The 24,496-nt window shown below is 34.8% G+C and overlaps 1 protein-coding gene across 1 annotated transcript in view; it reads left to right on the top strand.

Annotated features, from left to right (window-relative positions):
- The window catches only part of HCN1 (hyperpolarization activated cyclic nucleotide gated potassium channel 1), a 390,638-nt gene that overhangs the window by 339,137 nt on the left and 27,005 nt on the right, over positions 1-24,496 (top strand). The gene's annotated exons all lie outside the window — the stretch shown is intronic.

Below are 24,496 nucleotides of genomic sequence, written 5' to 3' on the forward strand. Positions count from 1 at the left end.
GGAATTGAAGAGTGAGCAATTTCTCTATTTAGCGGTGTGCTCACAATTGTCACTATCACTGTTTATCTATATCTGATTAGCCAGAATGTAGTTGCAAGAGTACTTCTAGTTGTATACTTACAAGTATACTAGTTGAGTGATATGTAAGTCAGGGATCTCCAGAGAAACAGAACCAATAGGATAATATATACACAAAAGGGGAGTTATTATGAGGAATTGGCTTATACAGATATGGAGACTGACAAGTCTTATGATCTGCTGTTTACAAGCTGGAGACCCAGAAAAGCTGATGGTATAATTTAATCTGGTTCCAAAGGCTGGGAACCAGAGGAGTTGATGATGTACCTCCCAGTCCGAGGGCAGAAAATGAGATGAGATGTTGGCTCAAGTAGTGAGATAGGAAAAGAGGGTTGAACTCCCCCTCTTTCCTACTTTTGTTCTGTCCACACCTCCAGTGGATTGGATGTTACCCACTCACATCGGGGAGGACAAATTCCTTTACTGAGTCCACTGATCCAAATACTAATCTTATTTGGAAACATCCTCACAGACACATCCAAAAATTATGCTCAATCTGAGCACCCCATGGCCAGTCAAGTTGACACATAAAACTAACCATCACAAGTGGAAATTTTCCTTTCTAAAAATCTGAATATTTGAATTGTTGCCAAGTTTTACTATTATAGGATATATATTTATATTTGTGCACATGTATAAAACTTGCCTAGAAGTTGAATAACTGGGTCAAAGACTGCATATTTTTAAGTTAAACCAAACACCAAATTGTTTCTTTGATGAGACAGCCTGTTTCTACATGCCTTGCCAATTCATTTCTACTTTTGTCCTCTAAGTAAAAACGGCATCCCCTTCTTGTTTAGTGTGCATTGTCATCATTAATATTGAGGTTGAAGCATTTTTCATATTTATTATTTGTACTTTATTTTTTCTGTTTATTCCTTGCATAGTTTTCTAATATTTTTTTACCTTTAAAAAAAATACATTTACTCATTTTTGAGAGACAGAGAGAGACAGAGCACAGGTGGGGGAGGGGCAGAGAGAGAGGGAGACAGAATCCAAAGCAGGGTCCAGGCTCCGAGCTGTCAGCACAGAGCCCGACGTGGGGCTTGAACTCACAAGCTGTGAGATCATGACCTGAGCTGAAGTTGGATGCCTAACTGACTGAGCCACCCAGGCTCCCCTTTTTTACCTTTTTAAAAGCAATTTACAGAAATGTTCTTAATGTATTTTTGATAGGCTTTAACTATTTTCTTCAAGATTGTTGTTTCTTTTGTAACTATCACTAACTTTGCTTTTGTCATTCTGATCTTCATTATTGTTGACTTGCCTCTCCTTTCCTTTAAAGCATTAGAGATTTTGTGTTCTTTAAGTGGCTTTTGTACTCTGCAAAATTATGAAAAGTTTTCCATATTTACCTCTATTTTGTTTGGTTTTATAACATTTTATTACTACTTGATTAAAATTTACTGTATTTATGATTATACATACTTGAATTATATTTTTATTTTAGTATTAATCCATCCTGCCTATATTTGTGAGTATAGTATGAGATAAGATTCTGTATTTTTCCCCCAAAGAGACAAGTTTATCACCATCACTCATGGAAGATTTCATCCTTTCTGCAAAACTTTGAAATATTTCTTTAGTAATATGCTGATATAATATACACTATTGTAACAACAGAAAATAGTACTGGATTACATATTTAAAAGTTGCTAAGAGCGTGGATCTTCAAAGTTCTTATCACAAGAAAAAAAATTTACAACTATATATGGTGGCAGATGTTACCTAGCTTTCTTGTAGTGATCATTCCCCAATATATACAAATCTCAAAGTATTATGTTGTCATGAGCACGCTATGAAGGCACACACACGAGTTGTGTCTTTCTACAGTGTCAGCTTTATTCAATCATAAAGCAAGATTAATATAATTATAAAGCAGTTTCACGATTCCAAACTCAATGACATTTCACTACTTGTTTAACTTGCTTCTTACATGTCACACAAAGCAAATCACAAGACAAATAACACATCAAACAGATAGAACAGGGGGTAGGGAAATAACAAAACCGAACACGAAATCGGTCTGTGGACGCACAGTTGACATAGAGCCTAGGTCTGTCCAGGTCAGCTCTCAGAATGTGCCGCTGATTATGTCCAAGCAGTGGAGGCTCTCTGTTCTGTTCGGAGATCAATCGATCAGAGCCTTTGGTGGCCGCTGCCTCCAAATCGTCCATGTTTCATGTGGTCACACACAAAATGGTCAGTGTCTTGAAAGTCTTAAGGTTGCTACCAAACTCTTCCTTTTTTTAAAGGATTTAACGAGTCTTGGGCCTTTGCAGACCTCCTCTGTTTCTGCTGAGCATCGGTTCTGAGTGTGTTGTCAGCTCAAGCTGGTTTCGGTGCTATCTGGTCTTAGCTGCAATGCCCTTGGTTCTTGTGTCACTGCTTGACCTAAGTTACTGCTTGACTTGAGTAACTGCTTGACCCCATGTTGCTCTCTATAGTTGTATACCTGAAACTAACATAATGTGTCAATTACATCTCAATAAAAAAGGAAAATCCTCAGTATGGAAAGAGCCCAAATGTTCAAGGGATGAGTGGATAAAGAAGATGTACACTTTTCTTAGTTTCTGCCAATTCTGTTGGAACATTAGAAACTTAATGATTAATAATAGGCCTCTGGTACTACAGTATCAGGACGTTGCAAATTTAATGTTTAAATATTCCCCAACACTAGGAAACTGAAATGTTTTTCTTAGAAAAAGACAAGAAGTCTGTCTTCAAACATCCACAGGTTTATCCCGTAAGCGGCAATCCAAGTGAAGCTCTTTCTCTTCTCATAAGTGAGGTATTGAATAAATGATCCTTATTACTTTGCGTTCATCCTTCCCAGACTTTATAATATGCCATCTTTAGAAGGCTTCTCAGTCAGAAGCAATGTTTCCCACCATTGTGTCTCCATAGTACCTCTCATAGCTTTCCAGAATCCTAGAATCAGTCTACTTCATACTGAAATTAATAGTGTAGTTGCCTATCTTCCCCCCAATACTGGATGGTAAGCAATGTGTATATCAGAAACATCAGAGAGCTGTTTAAAGCCAAAGATGCTTAGGTCCCACCCATCAGAGATTCTGATTCACTAAGTCTAGACTGGAGACAGATTTTTATTTGTTTATTAGAGACTAGTCAATCAGCGTATCTGGTCCCTTAAAAAAAAACAAAATCAGTAATCATTTAAAAAGCATTTAAGTCAGGTTAGTAACAGTTGAGAAAAAGGCAATGAATTCCATTTTGTCATAGAAAAATAAATATATGCTGACTTTAAGAAGGTTTCTTCAATATCAGTTAAGAAATATTAACTAGGAAAAGTTTTGAATTTTATTAAATGCTTTTTTGGAATATATCAAAATAACCATAAGGTTCTTATCCATTAACCTGTTGTGGCTGACTGAAATATATCAATTCAAGGTAATTAGCTTCCTTGACTTTCCCTCTCACCCATAGTTTTGATGTTTCCAGCTTCTCTTTCTTCCTACTTGTCTTTGTCATGATTCTGTTTTGCCTCATCAGCCCCTTAGCCTTTTGTGCAGATTTTGCAAAGGAAAAAAGAAATTTGGAAAAGCTAAGAACCAAAAAATTCTACTTTAGAAAGTACAGAGAATCAATATTCCAAAAAGAAAAAAAGGGTAAATGATGGGGTAAGAAATAAAAGCATACATGTACAGGCCAAGTTTGGGGAAAGTTTGGGAGGGAAAACATTTTGAAGCAATTAATGGGGGTGTGATAAATATGTAGAAGAAACATCTAGAAAGGACTTTCTGGAAGCTTTATTATGCATTAAGAATGTATTTTTACATTTGACATACATTTTGTCAATTCAGAGGAGATTTTAATTACTGTACAGTTATATTTGCTAGTATGATTAAGGTTTTATACAAAGACTGTGACACCTCCCTAGGTTTAAGTGGATTACACTATTTGTAAAGTCAGTTTATAGTAATGAATATCGTTGTGTTGAGTCACAAGATCATTAATGGGATAAAAACTAGTTTGTCCTGATTTATTATTTTGAACACGTTGTAGCATCTCTGTTTATAGGTGAAATTGGGGCTGTTATTTATTGTTATGGTGGTTATTTTTGTGATCCCCTAGCTGATTTTGGATATCAGGTTTTATTTACTTCTTGGAGAGAATAAGAAAACTTTCTTAAAAATGTATTCTCTATTTTAAGGAAGTTTAAACAACCTAAGCATTACCGTTACTTGAAGCCTACTTTGGTTTCACAGATAAAGCCACTTGTGTCTGATTCTCTGTCTTCTATAGTTATTAAAGTACTTCAGGTTTCTACTTCTTTATGAGTAATCGTTTAGTTCATCTAATTCAATTGTTCATAATACTGAAAAGCTTAAGAAAAAAATCTGATGCCAGGGCCAAAATTATATCTTAGGGTTTCTGATGGAATTGAGTGATGTTGAGATCCAAATATCAGCATGAAAAAAAAATCCCCAGAAGATTCCAGATAATTTTCACATTATATATATGTATACATAGTTCCCTTTTTATTTTCAATAAACATTTAATTTTTAATTTTAGATACAACAGTTTTAAATACAAAATGATTACAGAGAATTCCATATATCTCATACTCAGTTTTCTATTATTAAAATTTACCATTACTATGATACATTTGTCACGATTAATGAATCAATATTGATACATTATTATTAATAAGTACTTAATAAATCACACACTTCATTCAGATTTTCCAATTTTTAACCTAATATCTTCTTTTCATTCAGGATCCCATTTACTTATAATGTCCTCTGGTTTGCTCTTGGTTTTTAAAGTTTCTTAGACTTTCCTTGTTTTTGATGAACTTCACAATTTTGAGGAACATTAGTAAGGTATTTTATAGAATGTCCCTTAGTTGGAATGTGCCTGATGATTTTATGATTAGATTGGGATAAATTTGGGGGGAAGGAAGATTATACACAAAAAATGCCATTATCTGCACATAATATCCAAGGCATATACTATCAATATGTCTTATCACTGTTGATGTTAACCTTGATCACTTGGATAGAGATAGTGTTTGTCAGGCTTCTCCACTGTAAAGTTACTCTTTTCCCCCCTCATTCCATACTTCCCTCTTTGAAAGAGAGTCACTAAGCATCGCCGATGACTAAGGACTGGGAAATAATGTTCCACTTTCTTAAGGACAGACTATGTACATAAATTATTTGAAATTACTCTAAGTGGGATATTTATTTACTGTCTTACATTTTTATTTATTTATTAAATCCTTTTTTATATATAAGTATGGACTCATGAATATTTTATATTTTGGTTTATAATCCAATACTACTTTATTTGTTTTCATTTGTTTTTAATTCCTGCGTAGTTAACGCATGGTGTTATAGTAGTTTCAGTGTACTATATAGTAATTCCACAATTCCATATATTACTCAGTGCCGATCCAGATAAGTGTACTCTTAATCCCTTTCACCTATTATCTCTCATCCCTGCACCCACCTGCCCTCTGGTAACCATTTTAGTTCTCTATGGTTAAGAGTCTGCTTTTTGGTTTCACTCTCTCTCTTTTCCTTTGTTAGAGTTTGTTTCTCAAATTCCACATATGAATGCAATCATATGGTATTTGTCTTTCTCTGAATGACTTATTTTGCTTAGTATTATACTCTCCAGCTTCATCTGTCTTGTTGCAAATGGCAAGATTTCATTCTTTTTATGGCTGAATAATATTCCATTGTATATATACCACATCTTTAACCATTCATCCATTGATGGATACTTGGGCTCCTTCCATGTTTTAGATATTGTAAATAATGCTGCAGTAAGCATGGGGGTGCATATATTTCTTGAATTAGTGTTTTTGTATTCTTTGGGTAAATACCCCAAAAGTGCAATTACTGGATTGTAGGGTACTACTATTTTTAATTTTTTGAGGAACCTCCATACTGTCTTCCACAGTGGCTGCACCTGGTTTTATTCCCACCAACAGTGCACAAGGGTCCAATCCTACTTTATTAATTTTATTGCTCAAATTATTCCAACTTTGGCCATTTGGACCTCTTTCAATTGGCCCCTGTGTACCTTTGAAACACTCCTGTTATTGTGAGTTTGGGGCTTTTTTCTCTGTCTTGTTGAGATTTTTTTTCCAGCGTTGTAAAATGCACCTGGCTCATTTTGTATATTTCCTACCCAGTCATAGATTCAGCCGTTCCACCAAGGATCTCTGGTTCTGTTCATTGGAGAGTAGTTTTAGAAACAAAGATCTGGACACCAGGTGTACTCATTACTACTGGGCTATCATTACTTCTAGACCCTCTCAGATGACAAGGCAAAGAGTTATATATTCATATACTAACGTGTATATACACATATCTATAATAAATATTTCTACGTGTATCCATCTGTACCCATGTTAAGCTAAATATGAGCTCATACTGATATTTCCAACTCTAATCCATTACCACATGGATTGTTTTTGACCTTCTTTTCCTGTTTATCTATAATATTTCACTCAAAAGTAAGAAATCTGGGGCATCTGGATGGTTTAATTGGTTAAGCATCTGATTTCAGGTCAAATCATCATCTCACAGTTCATGAGTTCAAGCCTCACATCGGGCTCTCTGTTGTCAGTGTAGAGCCTGCTTTGGGTCCTCTGTCTCCCTCTCTCTCTCTGCCCCTCCCCTGCTCGCTCATGCTCTCTCTCTCTTTCAAAAATAAATAAATATTTAAGAAAAAAGTAAGAAATCTGGTTTCCACTATATATTAACTTAATTGTTCAGTTGTAGTATACCTGTATAGTGGTTTCAGAATTGTTAATCTGTACATCCATAGGAAATAACTTTATCAACTGGAGTATAAATCTAATGTTAAGCTCTTTTTGCCTCTCCACTCATTTGCAAAGATGCTTAGGTCAGTATCTTATTCCCCAATCTCCTTCAGTGAGATTGTTTTGATATTTGTAATCCATTTATATTCTTTTGTTACATTCTGCATTCTACTCTGAGAACTTCTGACTTCCTCAATTATTTTTTTAATTTGCGTACCACATATGATTTACTTTTTGTGCTGTAAAGTTTTATAGGTTTGGACAAATGCTTACTGTCCTCTATTCACCATTATGATATCATACAGATTAGTTTTACCACCTAAAAAAAAAAATTGTGTGTGTCACCTATTCAATTCTCCTGCTCCCCAATCTATGGCAACCACTGATCTGTTTACTATCTCACTGGTTTTTTCTTGTCCAAATGTCATATAATTGGAATCCTACAATATGTAAAATTGTGGGTTTTTTAATTTCGAATTCCAATTGTTAATTTCTGTAATACAGGAAATTTAGTTTTATATATTAACCTTTCATTCAGTGGTCTTCTATACTCACTTATCAGTTAAGGATTTGGGTCAATTCTTTGGGATTTTCTTCATAGATAATCTTGTCACCTACAAATAGAGACAGTGATATTTCTTTATTTCTAATCCATATACCTTTTATTACCTTTTCTTATTTAACTGGCAAGGACTTCTAGTAATATGTTGAATTGGAGCAGTGAGAGAGAACATCCTTGCCCTGATCTTAGTCCTTGTAGAGAATTTTTTCCCCTTGATTTTGGAGTAAAGCATATAATTTCTCACTATTAAAAATGATTTTGAATTTTTGTAGATATTTCTTATCACATTGAGGAACTTTTCCCATTACCATTTCTGTGAGAGTTTTTTTTTTACATATATGTTTGTATTTTTTTATTATTTAAGTAATCTCTATGCCCAGAGTGAGGCTCAAACTCACAACCGAGATCAAGAGTTGCATGCTCTAGTGACTGAGCCACCCAGGCTCCCCAAGAGTTATTTCTTTTATATATATATATATATATATATATATATATACATATATATATACACACACATATATATACATATATATACATACATATATATATATATATGTGGTAGGTTACATTGATTGAATTTGATTTTGAATGTTGAGCCAGCCTTGGATACCTGAAATAATTTTTAATGGATAAAAATGTATTAAAATGTGTAAAAATGGTGGGATTCAATTTTCTAATATTTTGATCACAATTTTTCTGTTTATGTTCATGAGAGATATAGCTCTGTACTTATTCTTTCCTGTAATGTAGTTTTTTGGTTTGGTTTCATTTCGTTTCCTATGAAAATAATTCTCACTTCAGGAGTGCCTGGGTGGCAAAGTTAGTTAAACATCAGACTCCAACTCATGTCATGATCTCACGGTTCCTGAGTTTGAGCCCCGCATCAGGCTCTCCACTGTCAGCACAGAGCCCGCTTTGGATCTCCTCTCTCTCTCTCTCTCTCTCTCTCTGCCCCTCCCTAGCTCACGTGCTCTCTCTCTCTCTCAAAAATAAATAAACATTAAAAAAATACTTTTCACTTCATAGAATGAAATAAAAAGTGTTCTTTCTGCTCCTATTTTCTGGAAAAAATTGTGGAGAATTGATATTGTTGCTTCCTTTTATATTTGGCAGAATTCATTAGTGAAAACATCTGTGATTCATATTTTGCAGGTTATTAATTACTGATTCAATTTCCTTGATAGTTATAAGGTTATTCATCTATGTATTTCTCATTGTGTGAATTTAGTTTATACTTTCCGGGAATTGCTCCATTTCATCTAAATTTTCAAATTACAGACATAAAGTTGTTTGTTGTATTCTTTTATTACCCCTTTTTAATTACTTCAGGATCAGTAGTGATTATCACTTTCATTTTTGATGTTGATAATTTGTGTTCTTTCTCCCTGTCTCCCTCTTTCCCTGTCTCTCATTAACTTTCCTAGAAAAAAAATTGAAAATCTTTTTAAGAATTAGATTTTGCTTTCATTGATGTTCTCCATTGTTTTGTTTTCAGTTTTATCGATTTCTACTCTAATTTTTTATTATTTCCATATTCTTCTAGCTTTAGACTTAAATTGCTCCTTTCTATAGTTGTTAAAATGGAAGCTTATATTGCCGATATATATCTCTCTTCCATGTATTTAATGCTATATGCTATAAATTCTTCTCTAAATATTGTTTTTCCTGCCTCCCACAAATTTGATGTCATATTTTATTTTTCTATAGCTCAAAATGTCTGTTCGATTTCTTTTGAGACTTCTTCCTTACTTATATACTATTTAAAGTCTTTTAAATATTTGGGGATTTTCAAGATATTTTTTCATTGTCAATTTCTAGTTTGATTCCATTGTGACCTGGAAATTTACTTTGTATGGTTTCCATTATTTTATGTTTGCTAAGTTGTATATTATGGCTGTGTATCTTGTTGGATGTTTCATATGAGCTTGAGGAGAATGTATACTAGTTATATTAGATGGAGCATTCTATACATGTCAATTGGATCACATTAATTGATACTTCAGGTCAAACCAACTATGTCCTTGCTGATTTTTAGCCTGCTTTATCTACTAATTAATAAAAGAGGGGTGTTGAAGTCTACAATTTTAATAAAGAATTTGCTTATTTCTCTTTGCAGGACCATCAGGTTTTTCCTCATGTATTTTGACATTCTGTTGTTGAGTGCATACATGTTTAGTATTGTTATATCTACTTGGAGAATTGACCCCTTTACCATTGTGTAATGCCCTATTTTATTCCTGGTATTTTTTCTTGTCCTGAAATCTGCTTTGTCCAAAATGAATACAGCTACTCTAGCTTTCTGTTGATTGGTATTAATATTATCTATCTTTCTATTGCCCTATACTTTTTTATATATTTTTTTTTATTGTGACAAAATACACACACATAAAATCTGCCATCTTAACTCTTTTTAAGTGTATGCTTTAGTGGGATTAAACACACTCACATGTTCTGCCAGTACCACCATCCATCTCCAGAACTTTTCATCTTGTAAAATCGCAACTCTATATCTATTAAACAATAAATCCCCATTTCCCCTTTCCTTCCAGTCCTTGGAAATCACTATTCTACTTTCCATCTCTGTGATTTTTTTTTCATTACTCTACGTATCTCATATAAGTAGAATCCTATAGCCTTTACCTTTTTGTGACTGGCTTATTTCACTTAGCATAGTGTCTTCCAGGTTCATCTATGTTGTAGCATACATCAGAATTTTCTTTCTTTTTAAGGCTGAATAATGCTTTATTGTATGTCTGTAGCACATCTTACATATTCATTCATTAGCTAACAACTTGGTGACTCGCATTTATAGCTACTGTGGAGTGCTGCTATGAACATGGATGTATAAATATCTCTTTGAGACCCCATTTTCAATTCCTTTAAGTATACACTCACAAGTAAAATTGCTGGATCATATGGTAATTCCATTTTTTTTTGAGGAATCCTCATACTGTTTTCCATGGTGACAGTACCATTGTACATTCTCACCAACAGCACACAAGTCTTCCAATTTTTCCATGTTTTCAACCTTGTGTGTTTTTTTTTGTTTTGTTTTTTGCTAGTAATCTTCCTAATGTGTGACTTGGTATCGTATTATTGTTTTGATTTGCATTTCCCTTATGATTAGTGATGTTGAGCATATTTTCATGTTTGTTAGTCATTTGTATATTTTCTTTGGAGAAATATCTATTCAGATTCTTTCCCTATTTTTGAATCAGGTTGTTTGGTGTTGATTTTTAGGAGTTTTCTATATATTTTGGATGTTAATCTCTCATCGCATACATGATTTGAAAATATTTTATTTGCCTTTTTATTCTGTTGATACTGTATTTTGATGCACAATTTTTTTTAATTTTCATGAAGCACAATTATCTGTGTTTTCTTTACTTACCTGAGTCTTTGATATCTATCCACAAAATAATTGCCAAATCCAATGTTGTGGAGCTTCCTTCATGTTTTCTTCTAAGAGTTTTATATAGTTTTAGGTCTTACGTTTAGGTCTTTGGTCCATTTTTAGTTAATTTTTATCTGTAGTGTTAGGTATTGGTTTAACTGTATTCTTTGCAGATGGATATCTAGTTTTCCCAGAACCACTTATTTAAAAGACTGTCTTTTACTTTTTATTTAATTTTTTTAACGTTTATTTATTGTTGAGAGACAGAGAGAGACAGAGCATGAGCACGGGAAGGGCAGAGAGAGGAGGAAACACAGAATACGAAGCAAGCTCCAGGCTCTGAGCTGTCAGCACAGAGCCTGACACAGGGCTCGAACTCACAAACCGCGAGATCATGACCTGAGTCGAAATCAGACGCTTAACCGACTGAGCCACCCAGCCACCCCTGTCCTTTACTTTTAAATAATCTTGTCACCCTTGTTAAAACTCGTTTGATCATATATGCAACGGGTTATTTCTGTACAATCATTTAATTTTTTAAAAACTGTGGTTTTTAGAACGGCTTTAGGGTTACCACAAAATTGGAAGGGAAGTACAGAGGTTTTCCATGTACTTAACTCCGTGCCCCCACACATGCTCAGCCGCCACATTAACATCACTCACCAGAATGGCACCATGAATGAACCTACACTGATACAGCATAATCACCTCAAGTCCATGATTTACCTTAGGATTCATTCTTGGAATGGTATATTTGATGATTTTAGACAAATGTATATGACATATATACATCAGTGTAATATATACAAAGTATTTTCACTGCCCTGAAAGTCCTCTGTGCTTTCCCAGTTTATCTCTTCTCCATCTGCCCAACAATCACTGAACTTTTTATTGCCTCCATGGTTTTGTCTTTTCAGACATATCATATGTTGTAATAATACCATATGTAGCCTTTTAGATAGTCTTCATTCAGTTAGTAATATGCATTTAAAGTTTGCCCATGTCTTTTTATTGCTTGACAGCTTGTTTCTTTCTAGTGCTGAATAATATTCCATTATCTGAATGTATCACAGTGTATTTATCCATTCACCTCCGGAAAAACATCTTAGTTGTTTCCAAGTTTTGGCAATTATGAATAAAGCTGCTATAAACATCCAAGTTTTTTGTGGACATGTTTTCAACTCCTTTGGGTAAATACTAAGGAGTGTGATTACTAGATTATATGGTGAGAGTATTTTTAGTTTTTTAAGTATCTGCCAAACTGTCTTTCAAAGTGGCTATACTATTTTGCATTCCCACCAGCAATGAATGAGAGTTATTGTAGCTCAAAATGCTCACCAGTATTTATTTTGTGTTGTCAGTGTTCTGGATTTTAGCCATTCTAATATGTCTATAGTGATACCTTATTGTTTTAATTTACATTTACTTGATGACGTATTATGTAGAACATCTTTTCATATGCTTATTTATCAAGTGTGTATATTCTTTTTTTTCTTAAGGTGATTTTATTAAAGCATGGGGACAGGACCCAGGGGCAGGAAGAGCTGCCTCATGTGTATATATTCTTAATTGAGGTATCTGTTAAGATATTTGGTCCATTTTTATTCAAGTTGTTTTTTTTCTGTTGAGTTTTAAGACTTTTGTATATTTTTAGATAAAAGGTTTTTATCAAATGTGTATTTTGCAAATATTTTCTTCCAGTCTGTGGCTTGTCTTCTTATTCTGTTCACATTTTCTTTGCAGAACAAAGGTTTTTAATTTTAATGAAGTCTAAGTTATCAATTATTTCTTTTATAGATTGTGTCTTTGGTATTGTATCTGAGAAAGGCATCAGCATGCCCAGGGTTATCTAGATTTCTCCTATGTTATCATCTAGGAGTTTTATAGTTTGTGTTTTACATTTAGGTCTATGATATATTTTGAGTTAATTTTTGTGAATGCTATAAAGGCTGTGCCTTTATTATGTGTGTGTGTGTGTGTGTGTGTGTGTGCATATCTGGTTGTCCCAGCACCATTTGTTGAAGACACCATCTTTTCTCCATTGTATTGCTCTTCCTTCTTTACCAAAGATTATTTGACTATATCTAAAGACGTCATTTCTGGGCTCTCTGTTTTGTTTCACTGATCTGTCTATTCTTACACCAATACCACACCATCTTGATTCCTGTAGCTTTATAGTAAGTCTTGAAGTAAGTCAGTCCTCCAACTTTGTTCTTCTTCCATGTTATGTTGCCTATTCTGGGTCTTTTGCATCTCCATATAAACTTGGAATCAATTTATCAATAATCCATAAAATAACTTGCTAGGATTGTGATTGGATTGAATTGAATCTATAGATCAAACTGGGAAGAATTGACATCTTGACACTTTAAGTTTATATCTTCTTGTCTAAATGTATGGACTATATCTCCATTTATTTTGTTTTTATTTTATTTTATTTTATTTTATTCCATTCAAAGGGAATAAGAACATCCAAACATGTCAGAACTAAAACTGAAAACCCTCTCACGTTTGTTTAATCTCTTCTAATTCTATAATATACATCTTTTCCGTAACACAGTTATTTTTTATTTTGTCACTTTTTTTCCGGAATCACTTGCATTAATATTTGTTCTTTTTCTCATGGCGCCTTCAAAGAAAGAGGTTTTTCTTTGAACCAATTTCTGGATGTTTTTTCTTTATGAAACCTTTCATTTTCTTTAGGTTTTAGGTTTTTTAATATTAATTTATTTTTGAGAGAGAAAGACAGTGTGTGTGTGTGTGTGTGTGTGTGTGTGTGTGAGTGGTGTAGGGGCAGAGAGAGAGGGAGAGAGAGAATCCCAAGCACCTAAGAGCTAACAGCGTAGAGCCCAATGCAGGGCTCACTGTCACAAACCATGAGATCATGACCTGAGCCAAAATCAAGAGTTGGCCAGTTAACCAACTAAGCCACCCAGGCACCTAGTTTTTAGTTTTTGCCTTTTCTTTTAGTTTCTTGAGTGAAAAATATTAGTGTATTTATTTTCAACCATTCTTCCTTGTGATGACTGCAATTTAAGTACATATAAATCTGACTATACTGCTTTAGTCAAATTTCATTGAATTCTTTAGATAAGGATTTATTAGTCTTTCTTTTTTAATATTCTTTTTATTTTTTATTTTGTTTTAAATTAATGTCTTTACCCCACGAGGGATTTGAACTCATGACCCTGAGATGAAGTGCCACGTGCTCTTCTGACTGAGCCATCCAGGCACCACTATTTTTGCTTATTTCTAAATAGATTGCACTTTCACTCTGAAGTTATTGCATAGTTCATAAGTTGTCTTTTATTTACATTGTTGTTAAAAAACATGTCTAATGTTTATTTTTGAGAGACAGAGAGACTGAGCACAAGTTGAAGAGCAGAGAGAGAAGGAGACACAGAATCCGAAGCAGGCTCCAGGCTCCCAGCTGTCAGCACAGAGTGAGGTGCAGGGCTCTAACTCAGGAGCCATGAGATCATGACCTGAGCCAAAGTCTGACACTTAACCAACTGAGCCACCCAGGTGCCCCTGTTGTTAAAACTTTTTATTTTTTTTAATGTTTATTCATTTTTGAGAGAGAGAGACACAGACTGTGAGTGGGGGAGGAACAGAGAAAGAGAGACACGGAACTCAAAGCAAGCTTCAGGCTCGGAGCTGTCAGTATAGAGCTGATGCGGGGCTTCAACTCACGACCCATAAGATCGTGACCTGAGCTGAAGTTGGACTCTCAACCGACTGAGCCACCAGGTGCCCTTGTTAACATTTTTAAATGGAAACATTTAGAGATAGAATGGTGGAGTTAAAACAAACATATGTGAATAAGAGAATTACAGAATATCAAATATGTGAAATAACAAATTGTATTGATAATAAGTGATATATAAGAAAGATGATAGGTTTAAAAGAAATTTATTTTTAAAATTTTTTTAACGTTTATTTATTTTTGAGACAGAGAGAGACAGAGCATGAACGGGGGAGTGACGGTCAGAGAGAGAGGGAGACACAGAATCTGAAACAGGCTCCAGGCTCTGAGCAGTCAGCACAGAGCCCAACGTGGGGCTTGAACTCACGACCATGAGATCAAAAAGAAATTTATTTTTAAAAGGAATGAAATGTTCTACAATTACGAGACAGTTATAAAAATTAAAATGCAATTCGCTATATAGGGTATTTTTTCCATTCTCCTAGCTTCTTAAGACATAAATGATGAGTTCTAAACTTAGGCTTATAAAATTACCAATGAAGTCATCCCACATTTCAACACAAATATTTCCCCTATAGTTTATTCCTATAAGAGGCTAATATGTACTTATTCAACCCAACTCACTTCAATAAGAAATTCTTTAAAATAATATTTTGTTTGAGTTTCATGCTTATAGCCACATTTATATTCTTATAGCCCCATTTATATTTATGGGAACCCAAAGTGACTATTAGTGGGCCTCAGGGTACTGAGAGCACAATCCTTGGATGGATCCTTTATGGGAAAAAATAGGTCTGCATTGCTTTCAATTTGTTTACGTATACAGTGATATGTGTGCAAGTGAAACTCCAAAGAAGGTAGTGAAAGGCAGTTAAAATCTAATAATAACAAATTTCACACGTTAAGGTTTATAATTTATACCTCTTTAAGTATCTGATATGAAATTTTAAAATGAATAGAAGAGGGGCGGCCTGGGTGGCTTATTCAAAGAAAGATCAAACTCGGAGTTTTGTATTCTGTGCCTAACTTGATTTATTTCTACAGTAACATGGAACTGTATTTCTAGACCAAATTAGTTTAGTTTTGTTTTGTTTTGTTTTTTAACCCATGGAAATTTTAGGATCTTTCTCCCCAGTGTGTGTGTGTGTGTGTGTGTGTGTGAAGGTTGGGGAATGAATTTTAGGTCAGCATATGCACCACCTCCTCCAGTGTTTTCACCAACAGAGGTCCCAAGTAGAGAGTGCAGGAGAATGAACACAGAGTAAGTGCCTACCATGTATTAGGCACCACGAACTCCCTGAGGATTCAGCAGGGAGCAAACTAGACCAAATTCCCCACAGTCATGTAGTTTTTATTCTATGGGGTACTAAAATTTTAGAAATAAATGTTAAGTCAAGAAACCTAAATGACTGAAATATTAAACTACATCACCACATGGCGATAAATGCTTCTAGGAAAATTAAGGCTAAGAGGAAGTATAAGGAATACCTCCCTGCCCATACAGCCACTTGGGTGTTAGGTCCGGGCATGTAGGATTGATTATGTGGGAGTTCCGGGCTTCCCATTGGGAGTGATGCTGAATGAGGATAAAGCACCTGAGACCAGTGCTCATGGCTCAGGCCAGGTGGATGGTGAGGAAATGAGTTTGGGGTGCTAAGGAGTGAGGGTGAGTTCTTGGACTCCTTCTCGATTCTTTCTCTCAGGGAAATTTTATAATTCTTCTTTTAGTATGAAGAAAATAAGCCTCAGAGATGTTAAACAACCTGGCCGAGACCAGTACCTGAAAAGCAACAGAGCTAGGTTTCAAACTCTAGCTAGGTTTCAAACTCTAGGCTTTAAGCCTATGTTTTGTCCACTGTACCTCACTCCCTCCTATGAGAAAGCATGATGGTTGTCCTCTGGGATGTAAACTTTAAACATTAGCTAAGCCTTAGCTTCTCTTCAAAGGCATCCATAGCCCTTTTATATATGCATTTGTTAAACACCTTTGAAATCTGTTCCTATGTTCTACCTGACTCTCCTATTAATCATAGAACTAATACATTATCCACAGAGTAAGGTAAAATGTCATTAATGTGCCTCATTAAAATTTCAAGTAATGTATCTTTTATTCAATAGTTTATGATTCGAAAGAAAATTGTCTTTTTCAAATATAACGTATTTCATTATCTTTGGTATCTCTATTTACTCACCTCTTAGCAGTTTCTATTTCCACACCAAAGTGTTCTAACTGATTCAGTTTCCTAACTTCTTTTTTCTTGCAAAATATCTGTCTCATAAGTTCTTCTTACGGTTAGTCATATGAAACAAACTTGCCAGAAGGGAAGTAATTCCCATGATTGTTGCCATTATAAATAGTTTAATATTAAGTGCTGGTTAATCATATCTAATATTTGGAGGAGACTGCCAGGTACTTTATATAGGTAATGTTTATGTTTAGGATTTTTATGCTCAAAATGCATCTGGCCTGATAATGATCATCTGGCATTTTTAAATTTAGAGCCAGAGCTTTGAAAAACCATAGGCAATCCCTGTCATGGCGACTATTCATTATTTTTAAGAGAACTGAAGTATCTGCCAATCTGTAGTTTACAGTTGATTCCACTTCTGGTGCATTATACATTTCTAGAAGCTGACACGGATTTTCTAGAGAGTGTGAAGAATCTGCAGGTAGCAAATTCAAAACATGAGTAGCTTCTTACATTATATTTATGAGGAGAAGGCCTCATATTTATATATTTATAGTATTTCCTTTCTCATTTGTTCTCTCCTTAAACTAGGCTAATGAAATAATTGTTTTGATAGTGATAAGACAGATCTGACATATGTTTTTACAGATCTTAGCCCACCTGGGAGTCTGTCCTATACCAGATAACGTATAACCACAGCTTTGCTTAGCAAAAACCTGGGGAAAATGATTTCAGTGAAAATATGGGTTTTATTGCAAGCTGAAACAAATCTAGCAGGTTATGAGTCACTTTCTTAGAATATAAAATCATTTTGAATATTTAAAAAATATTATTGTATCTGGGTACCTGTGTGGCTCAGCCAGTTAAGTGACTGACTATTGGTTTTGACTCAGGTCATGATCTCACAGTTCGGGAGATTGAGCCCTGCATTGGGCTCTGTGCTGACAGCATGGAACCTTTTTGGGATTCTGTCTCCCTCTCTCTCTATCCCTTCCCTGCTCACACTGTCTAAATGAATGAATAAATAAATAAAACAAATACATAAATATTGTAAAAATATATGTATTCTTTTTTCTTTTGAAAACATAAATTGCTAAAATTTTGATTAACAGTAGTCTTTGGAATGCACATTTTACTTGTGTTACTCAAATGATAACTTTTGCATTGATAAACTTTATGTGCTATTAAATGAATTTCTGGTGATAAAGAATAGATGGAAGATTCTTTTGTTTATTTGTTTGGTTTTTCTGTGTTTACATGCATATCTCAGAAAGTAGAAAAAATCAGGGCTTTCTGGCAAACGTACCTGGAGGAAAAGGGTATACATCACCAATAAGGATGGTCTAAGAAAAAAACTATCTTCCAGATTGATGTTTTCTTTAAATTTTCTCCTTAGAGTAAGTCTGTATTTGTGATTGGAGAGGAACCAATGGGCTCCCCAATTTCCTATTCCATTTCTCTTCCACAGGATTCCCAGAAGATGGGGCTTCCTGAACCATGCTCTTTCTGCTTTTATTCATTCTGTGGCTATTCTTTCCAGAAAGGTCATCTGAATTGTGACCCTTGCCCTCTTATAAATAAGATTAATATCCAGATCCTTTAACATAATCTCCAAAATTCTGTACAATCTAGCACAACCTATCCTCCTAATCATAATTCCTATCTTTCTCCCCAGATACCCTTAAACTGACCCCCAAGACTGCTAGTTCTTAAGCAAGCAAAGGTTGCCTTTGCAAAGATGATCCCTTTGGTTAAAAAAATCCCTCTCCATTCTTCAGTCTAACACATTGTTTCTTGTATTTTTTAAGACGCCACTCAAATATTTTTTTCTGTCTCCCCTGGCAGATGATTTTTTTCTTTCTGCTTTCATAGCACTTTATCCTTTACCTATTATTGAATTGTTTTCATTATTATTTTGTATGGCAGTCTCTCATAGTAAATTATGAATTTTATGAGCCTAGACACTATTATTTCTTTCAATTTAAACATAAGGTACCAAAGCACAGTGACTGAACTATATAACACATTCAATAAGAACTTGTACAATAAATGGACAGATGGATGGATGGATGAATACGTTTTCCTTTGTCTCTACTCTTTATCTCTATTCCTTCTGCTTTCTCTCCAGCCTAAAAATAAGAAAAGCACTTAAGCATCCCTTTCATGTGGATATTATACTGCATTAAACTCATTGTTTTTATCTCAAGATAGGAAATTGATGTAAATAATGATAAATTATAAGCTAAGCTAAATGAAAGAGAAGGCATTATTTATTTCTGAGAAATGTGGTGTCAATTAATATTTAAATTAATATCTATCTAATTTTAAATTAATCTTGCTATATTAGGTACCATATAATATAGTTCTAAAATTTAAAATAATAGAATCTAGAGAATGTTGCCTAGGAGAACTTTCTGTGGTGAAGGAAACTTTCTCTACTCACGTTCAACAAGGAAGCCACTAGCCATATGCAGCCATTGAGCATCTGGTGCAAATGTGACTGAGAGATTAAATATTTAATTTTATTAAATATTTTATTATAATTAATTTAGATTAAATATAAATAGCTACATATGGTTAATGCCTACCATGTTGGATAAAACAATTCTAGATTACTATTAGAATGGAGTGAAAGGGATTTACAAGGCAATTGTATCCAAAATGGTATAAAAGAGTGTTATTTCACCTCTATTTTTATCTCTAGTCTTCTTGGAAATATTCTAAAGCCTTTATTTCATGCTAAGCCCCACATATCCCTAAGAGTTCATTGACTTCATAAAGGAGACCAATGATATTGCTTTCCTTCATTTGTTTCCTTCATTTCTTTCATTTTTCTTTCAACAACTAAATATGGAGAATCTTCAATGTTCTAGGCAGAATTCTAAGTATTTGTCATACAGTAGCAAATAAGATAAAACTTTAGCATTCATGGATGTTAAAGACACCCAATAGTCAAAAAATAAACAAATGCATGAAATAATTTCAAGTAGCAGTAGACACCATGAAAAAAAGTAGTAAAGCAGGATGACAAAAGAACAGTTGAGCATAGACCTTGGTAAAAAGAGACAGCTAGCCATTTGGTACCTGAAGGAAAAGTATAAGAAATAGCAAGAGCAAAGTTTCTGAAGTGGGAACATAGATGGTGAGTTTCAGGAACAAAAGAATGCCAGTATTGTTAGAACAAAGAAAGGTTGAAAGACTTATAACAGCTAAGCTCAAAATGAGGTACAGAAGACAGAACTGATGCACATATGTAGACCACAATGTACTTGTAAGTTGGTTATCTTAGAGACAGGTCAAGAATTCATGTGGAAAGGTGGTGAACAGTGAACAAGAGGTGGAATTAATGAACTGGGTGTCCTTACAAGACAGAAGAATTGTCAAGGTGAGAGCAATAGAATAATGTGAGCTGGAAATACAAAAAATGGTGATCTGAATGGAAATTTTAGAGTTGGCTAAGTTATTGGTGATAATGAGGCTTAGGATGTGACCATTGAAATAATGGCTAAATAGGAATTTTTAAATGAAAGATTGTTAATAGCAAATTAATCAAAGAATACTGAGGACAATGTGGTGGACAGAGCATCTCCGAGCATTCTGATGAGCACAGTGATGATATACCCTAAATGCTATCATTGGGTGTATATGTATATTTCAGTGAAGGCATACTTAAATTATGCCTGTCCTTTTAAGACTATTTTCTTCTTTTATATATATTTTTATATTCTTTTATTTTCTCTCCATCGCTAATGTTTCTTTGTGATTTATTTGCAGCATTTAGATCAAAGATGCACAGAAACTACAGGACTAAGAGCTTCCTGTTATACTGAAAACTTATAGAAGATCGTTTTACATTTTTATTTGTATCCTCAATCTTAGCATATTCCCTGATACATCATTTTTATTGAATAAACATTCAATAAATTGTGGCATTGAATCTAGTTTGGGAGCCATCTCTAATTGAATAATATTTCACATCATTAAGTTAAATATCAAACTTTAATAAGTGATCTGTATTTATATTTCTTTTCCATTTTTCAAACATAAAATTATAGTGTCTACGCCTCCTTGCTCTTCCTACAAGTTCTTTTTTTTTTTTTTTTAATTTTTTTTTTCCACGTTTTTTTTAATTTATTTTTGGGACAGAGAGAGACAGAGCATGAACGGGGGAGGGGCAGAGAGAGAGAGGGAGACACAGAATCGGAAACAGGCTCCAGGCTCCGAGCCATCAGCCCAGAGCCTGACGCGGGGCTCGAACTCACGGACCGCGAGATCGTGACCTGGCTGAAGTCGGACGCTCAACCGACTGCGCCACCCAGGCGCCCCCCTACAAGTTCTTAACAGAAGTTACAAATGTGAACCAGATATTAGACTTAGTATTTTGATAATATCTTACTTGGTGCTGAATAGAGTAGCAAGATTCCTTTTTGGTTACTTCTTTTGCTGCTTCTGGGTGTTGGCTCTCCAGCCTTACTTTTGGCTTTCACAGTCTCAGCACAACATTGCTGACTAAGTACTTCTTGCCCTACTTCAGCAGATCCGTTCATCCTCCGTCACAGCTGGGTATGATGAATGAGCTAACATTAGTAAAGCGTTTTGAGTTCTTTGGATAAAAGTTATGCAAACTATTATTGGGTTGTGACTCCATTTTTAAGGACCATGGTCACACGTCGTTGTATTTTGGAATCTAAGAGAGGAAACGGTGGAGAAGGGTGTCTCTAGATAGGCACACTTCAACAAAGTGTGCAAAGTGCAAGTAAAGCTACTGCGTGGGAAAAGCCGGGATTCACATTTTTAGTTTTAATGTGATCTTAGTTTCCTCTCACTTCTTCTGTTCTATGCTATCAGCCTAGAGTGAGGTGAGGTGATGTAAGATCATCCTTCTGTGGGAATAATAAGCATTATCTTCTGAGGCATTAAGTATACATTTAGAAACAGTTTTTTTGATGTTCTCCAAGTCATATTTTTATCCTATGGAAGACTTAACAGATATGCATATGAAACATGCCAGACTCTTTATCATAGTGTAGTATTTGAGTTTAAAACATTGTAAACGTTTTATTTGATACATGCCCAGCACACACTGTTTATGATCTTTGGAATCCACTCTTTGAACAGGTTCATTCGGAAAGCAACGGTGTCCTGTGGTTACTTAATGTGCATCATTGCTGGTGGACAGATGGCTGGTTTCTCACTGTGTCCTCATTTCAACTCTCTCTCTAGCTTGCTCCTTTTCCAAGTGGCCTCCCACTTGTGCTAATAACAGAGGCTTTTTATTCTGTGCCCAGGTTTTACTTACTCTTAATTTTAGACCTTCCCCTTCAAGTCTTAAGGTCGACATTGCTAAAACTATACAACTGCCCCAGTAATATTCCCTACTAAACCACATTCAGTCTAAAAGGTTATGTCTGAGGAGCCTAAACATATATTATTGTTTGGTTATTCTTCTCTCATAATATTGCAATTTAAATGGTCAAATTCTATCTTTAGGAACAAAACTATAGAAGGATTAGGAAACAGCATGATGTAGCAAAGCACTCAGCATCCACAGAGCAAGGTTCTAGTCCCATCTTTGTCAACAGACCCAACTTCATGTCCCCAGGCAACTTGTTTACCATCTAAGGGCTTGAGATCATCATCTGCAAAATGAGATTAAGGTAGACACTCTCTACAGCCTTTCAGTGCTATGATTATGTTGGAATTGGACTCTTGGGGATATATTCTTTTCGCTAGCTTGCTTGTTTTAATAGTTTTCTGAGCATCCAAAATGTCTTCTGGCCTATTCTAGAATCCACGATGTTTTTGAATGAATGAAGGTTGTATATTTTGTTTGCAGTATTGTCTTTGAGGGTATTTTCTAAGACAAGACCCTGGCATTTTGAAAAGAAATGGAAGCAGCTGATTTTGTGATGATTCATGCTCTAGTGGATAAAAATTAACTACAACTCTTTTTCATGGGTAGTGAAAAAATAGAAAGTGTCAGGGGCTCGTTGTGAAGCTATTTGGAATGTGACAGAAGGATACTGTTTAAGGGTGTAGTTGTTATAGTCAGATCTTGAGATATTGTTGGGCCTGGAGAAGGTCACTGATCTTCCCCAAGCCCCTGTTTCAAATCTGTAAAATCAGGGTGATAATAATAATCCCTACCTCATTAGGCTTGCTTAGAGTAATAAATGATTTAAATATATAAAATACTTAGGAGAGCACCTGGCACATAGTATGTTCTATGATGTTAGGTAGTAACAAAAGTAACAGTGCTGGTATAGTCCAGAGCAGCTGATACATGTGTAAGATGTCACTGAAGTATTATGGAGTCGGTGCCCCTGTGGAGTGAATCGACACTGGACAATCTGATTGTCAATTTGTATATTCCCTGGAGTCAGTGTTAGTCTTAATCCAGTAGCAAAGAAATTCACTCTAAATCAAGTGTGAATGGTAGGAAGTGGGGACATAAGGGTGGGATAAATAATCTTGAAAACTTTTTCAAATTAACATATCTTTAACTCTGAAAATTCTAACTTCTTCACTACGTATACATATATGTGTACATACACACACACACACACACACACGCACAAGAAATAATACTGTAGGGTTTCACAAAATCCAAATTATCCATACAACTGGGGCTTGATATGCCAGGAATTGTAAGTAATTTCACATATATAATTCCATATTAGATTAAAATACCTACAAAATATACAATATTTACCATTTTCAATATCAATTTTTTGATGCATTAGGAGGGAGATGGAAGAACAAATATCTGTGTCTTCACAAACTGCATTATTCAGAAACATTTTTGTACAATTTAGAATTAGGAAGGATCTAGTCCATTATCTTACCACACGGTACAAATAAGGAGCCTGAGACATGCACGGGCCACAGAGATTGGCAGTGGGGAAGATGCATTATCATTTTAGGCCACTACACTTTATAGAGTAACAGGTGCAGTTTCTGCAAGTTGTTGCCAATGATGTTACTTCATAGCATTTCAGAAAGCAAGGGTTCTTTCCTCTCTGAATTATCAAACACATTGCACGCATACATACCCACGTACACAAATTTCTTCTGACTGTTGCTAAGTAATCTGAATTTACTAATTCCAAGCATGTTCCAATTAAGTGTGACTATTTTGACCTGTCTATTATCTATGGAGATACTTCTCAGTGGTTGAATTTACTTAGAAGGGAAGAGTGAAATTACCAGTCAGAATAGTTCAGCAAAAAGATAATGAAGTGGAAAAAGTCTAATGCACTTTAAATTGCATTTTATCACCTATTTTGCACGGTGTTATACATTTATTGAAATTTTTGAATGTATTTAGCAAATTTAAAATGCCAAAAGTTTTAGGGGCACCTAGGTGGTTCAGTCGGTTAAGCATCTGACTCTTGATTTGAGCTCAGGTCATGATCTCATGGTTTGTGAGATGGAGCCACATGTGGGGCTCTGTTCTGACATCAAGGAGCCTGCTTGGATTTCTCAGCCCCTCCCCTGCTTGCACACATGCACATGCAGTCTCTTTCTCTCAAAATAATAAATAAACATTGAATAAATAAATAAGTAACATTTATTTTTAAAATCCCTAATAAAAGGTCAGTAATATGGCATTGCCATAATTGCAGGGATTTGGAAAAAAAATTAAAAATTAAATTTGCTTTTGTATAGCTCCCCAAGGCAATAAAGAGGGTTTGTCAGAGAAGACTGGGAATTGATGGTATCTGATACCTTATGTATGAGAGAATCACCGAGTGCTGCTGAACAAATC

Source organism: Prionailurus bengalensis, chromosome A1 (assembly GCF_016509475.1).
Source record: "Prionailurus bengalensis isolate Pbe53 chromosome A1, Fcat_Pben_1.1_paternal_pri, whole genome shotgun sequence".
Lineage (NCBI taxonomy): Eukaryota > Metazoa > Chordata > Mammalia > Carnivora > Felidae > Prionailurus > Prionailurus bengalensis.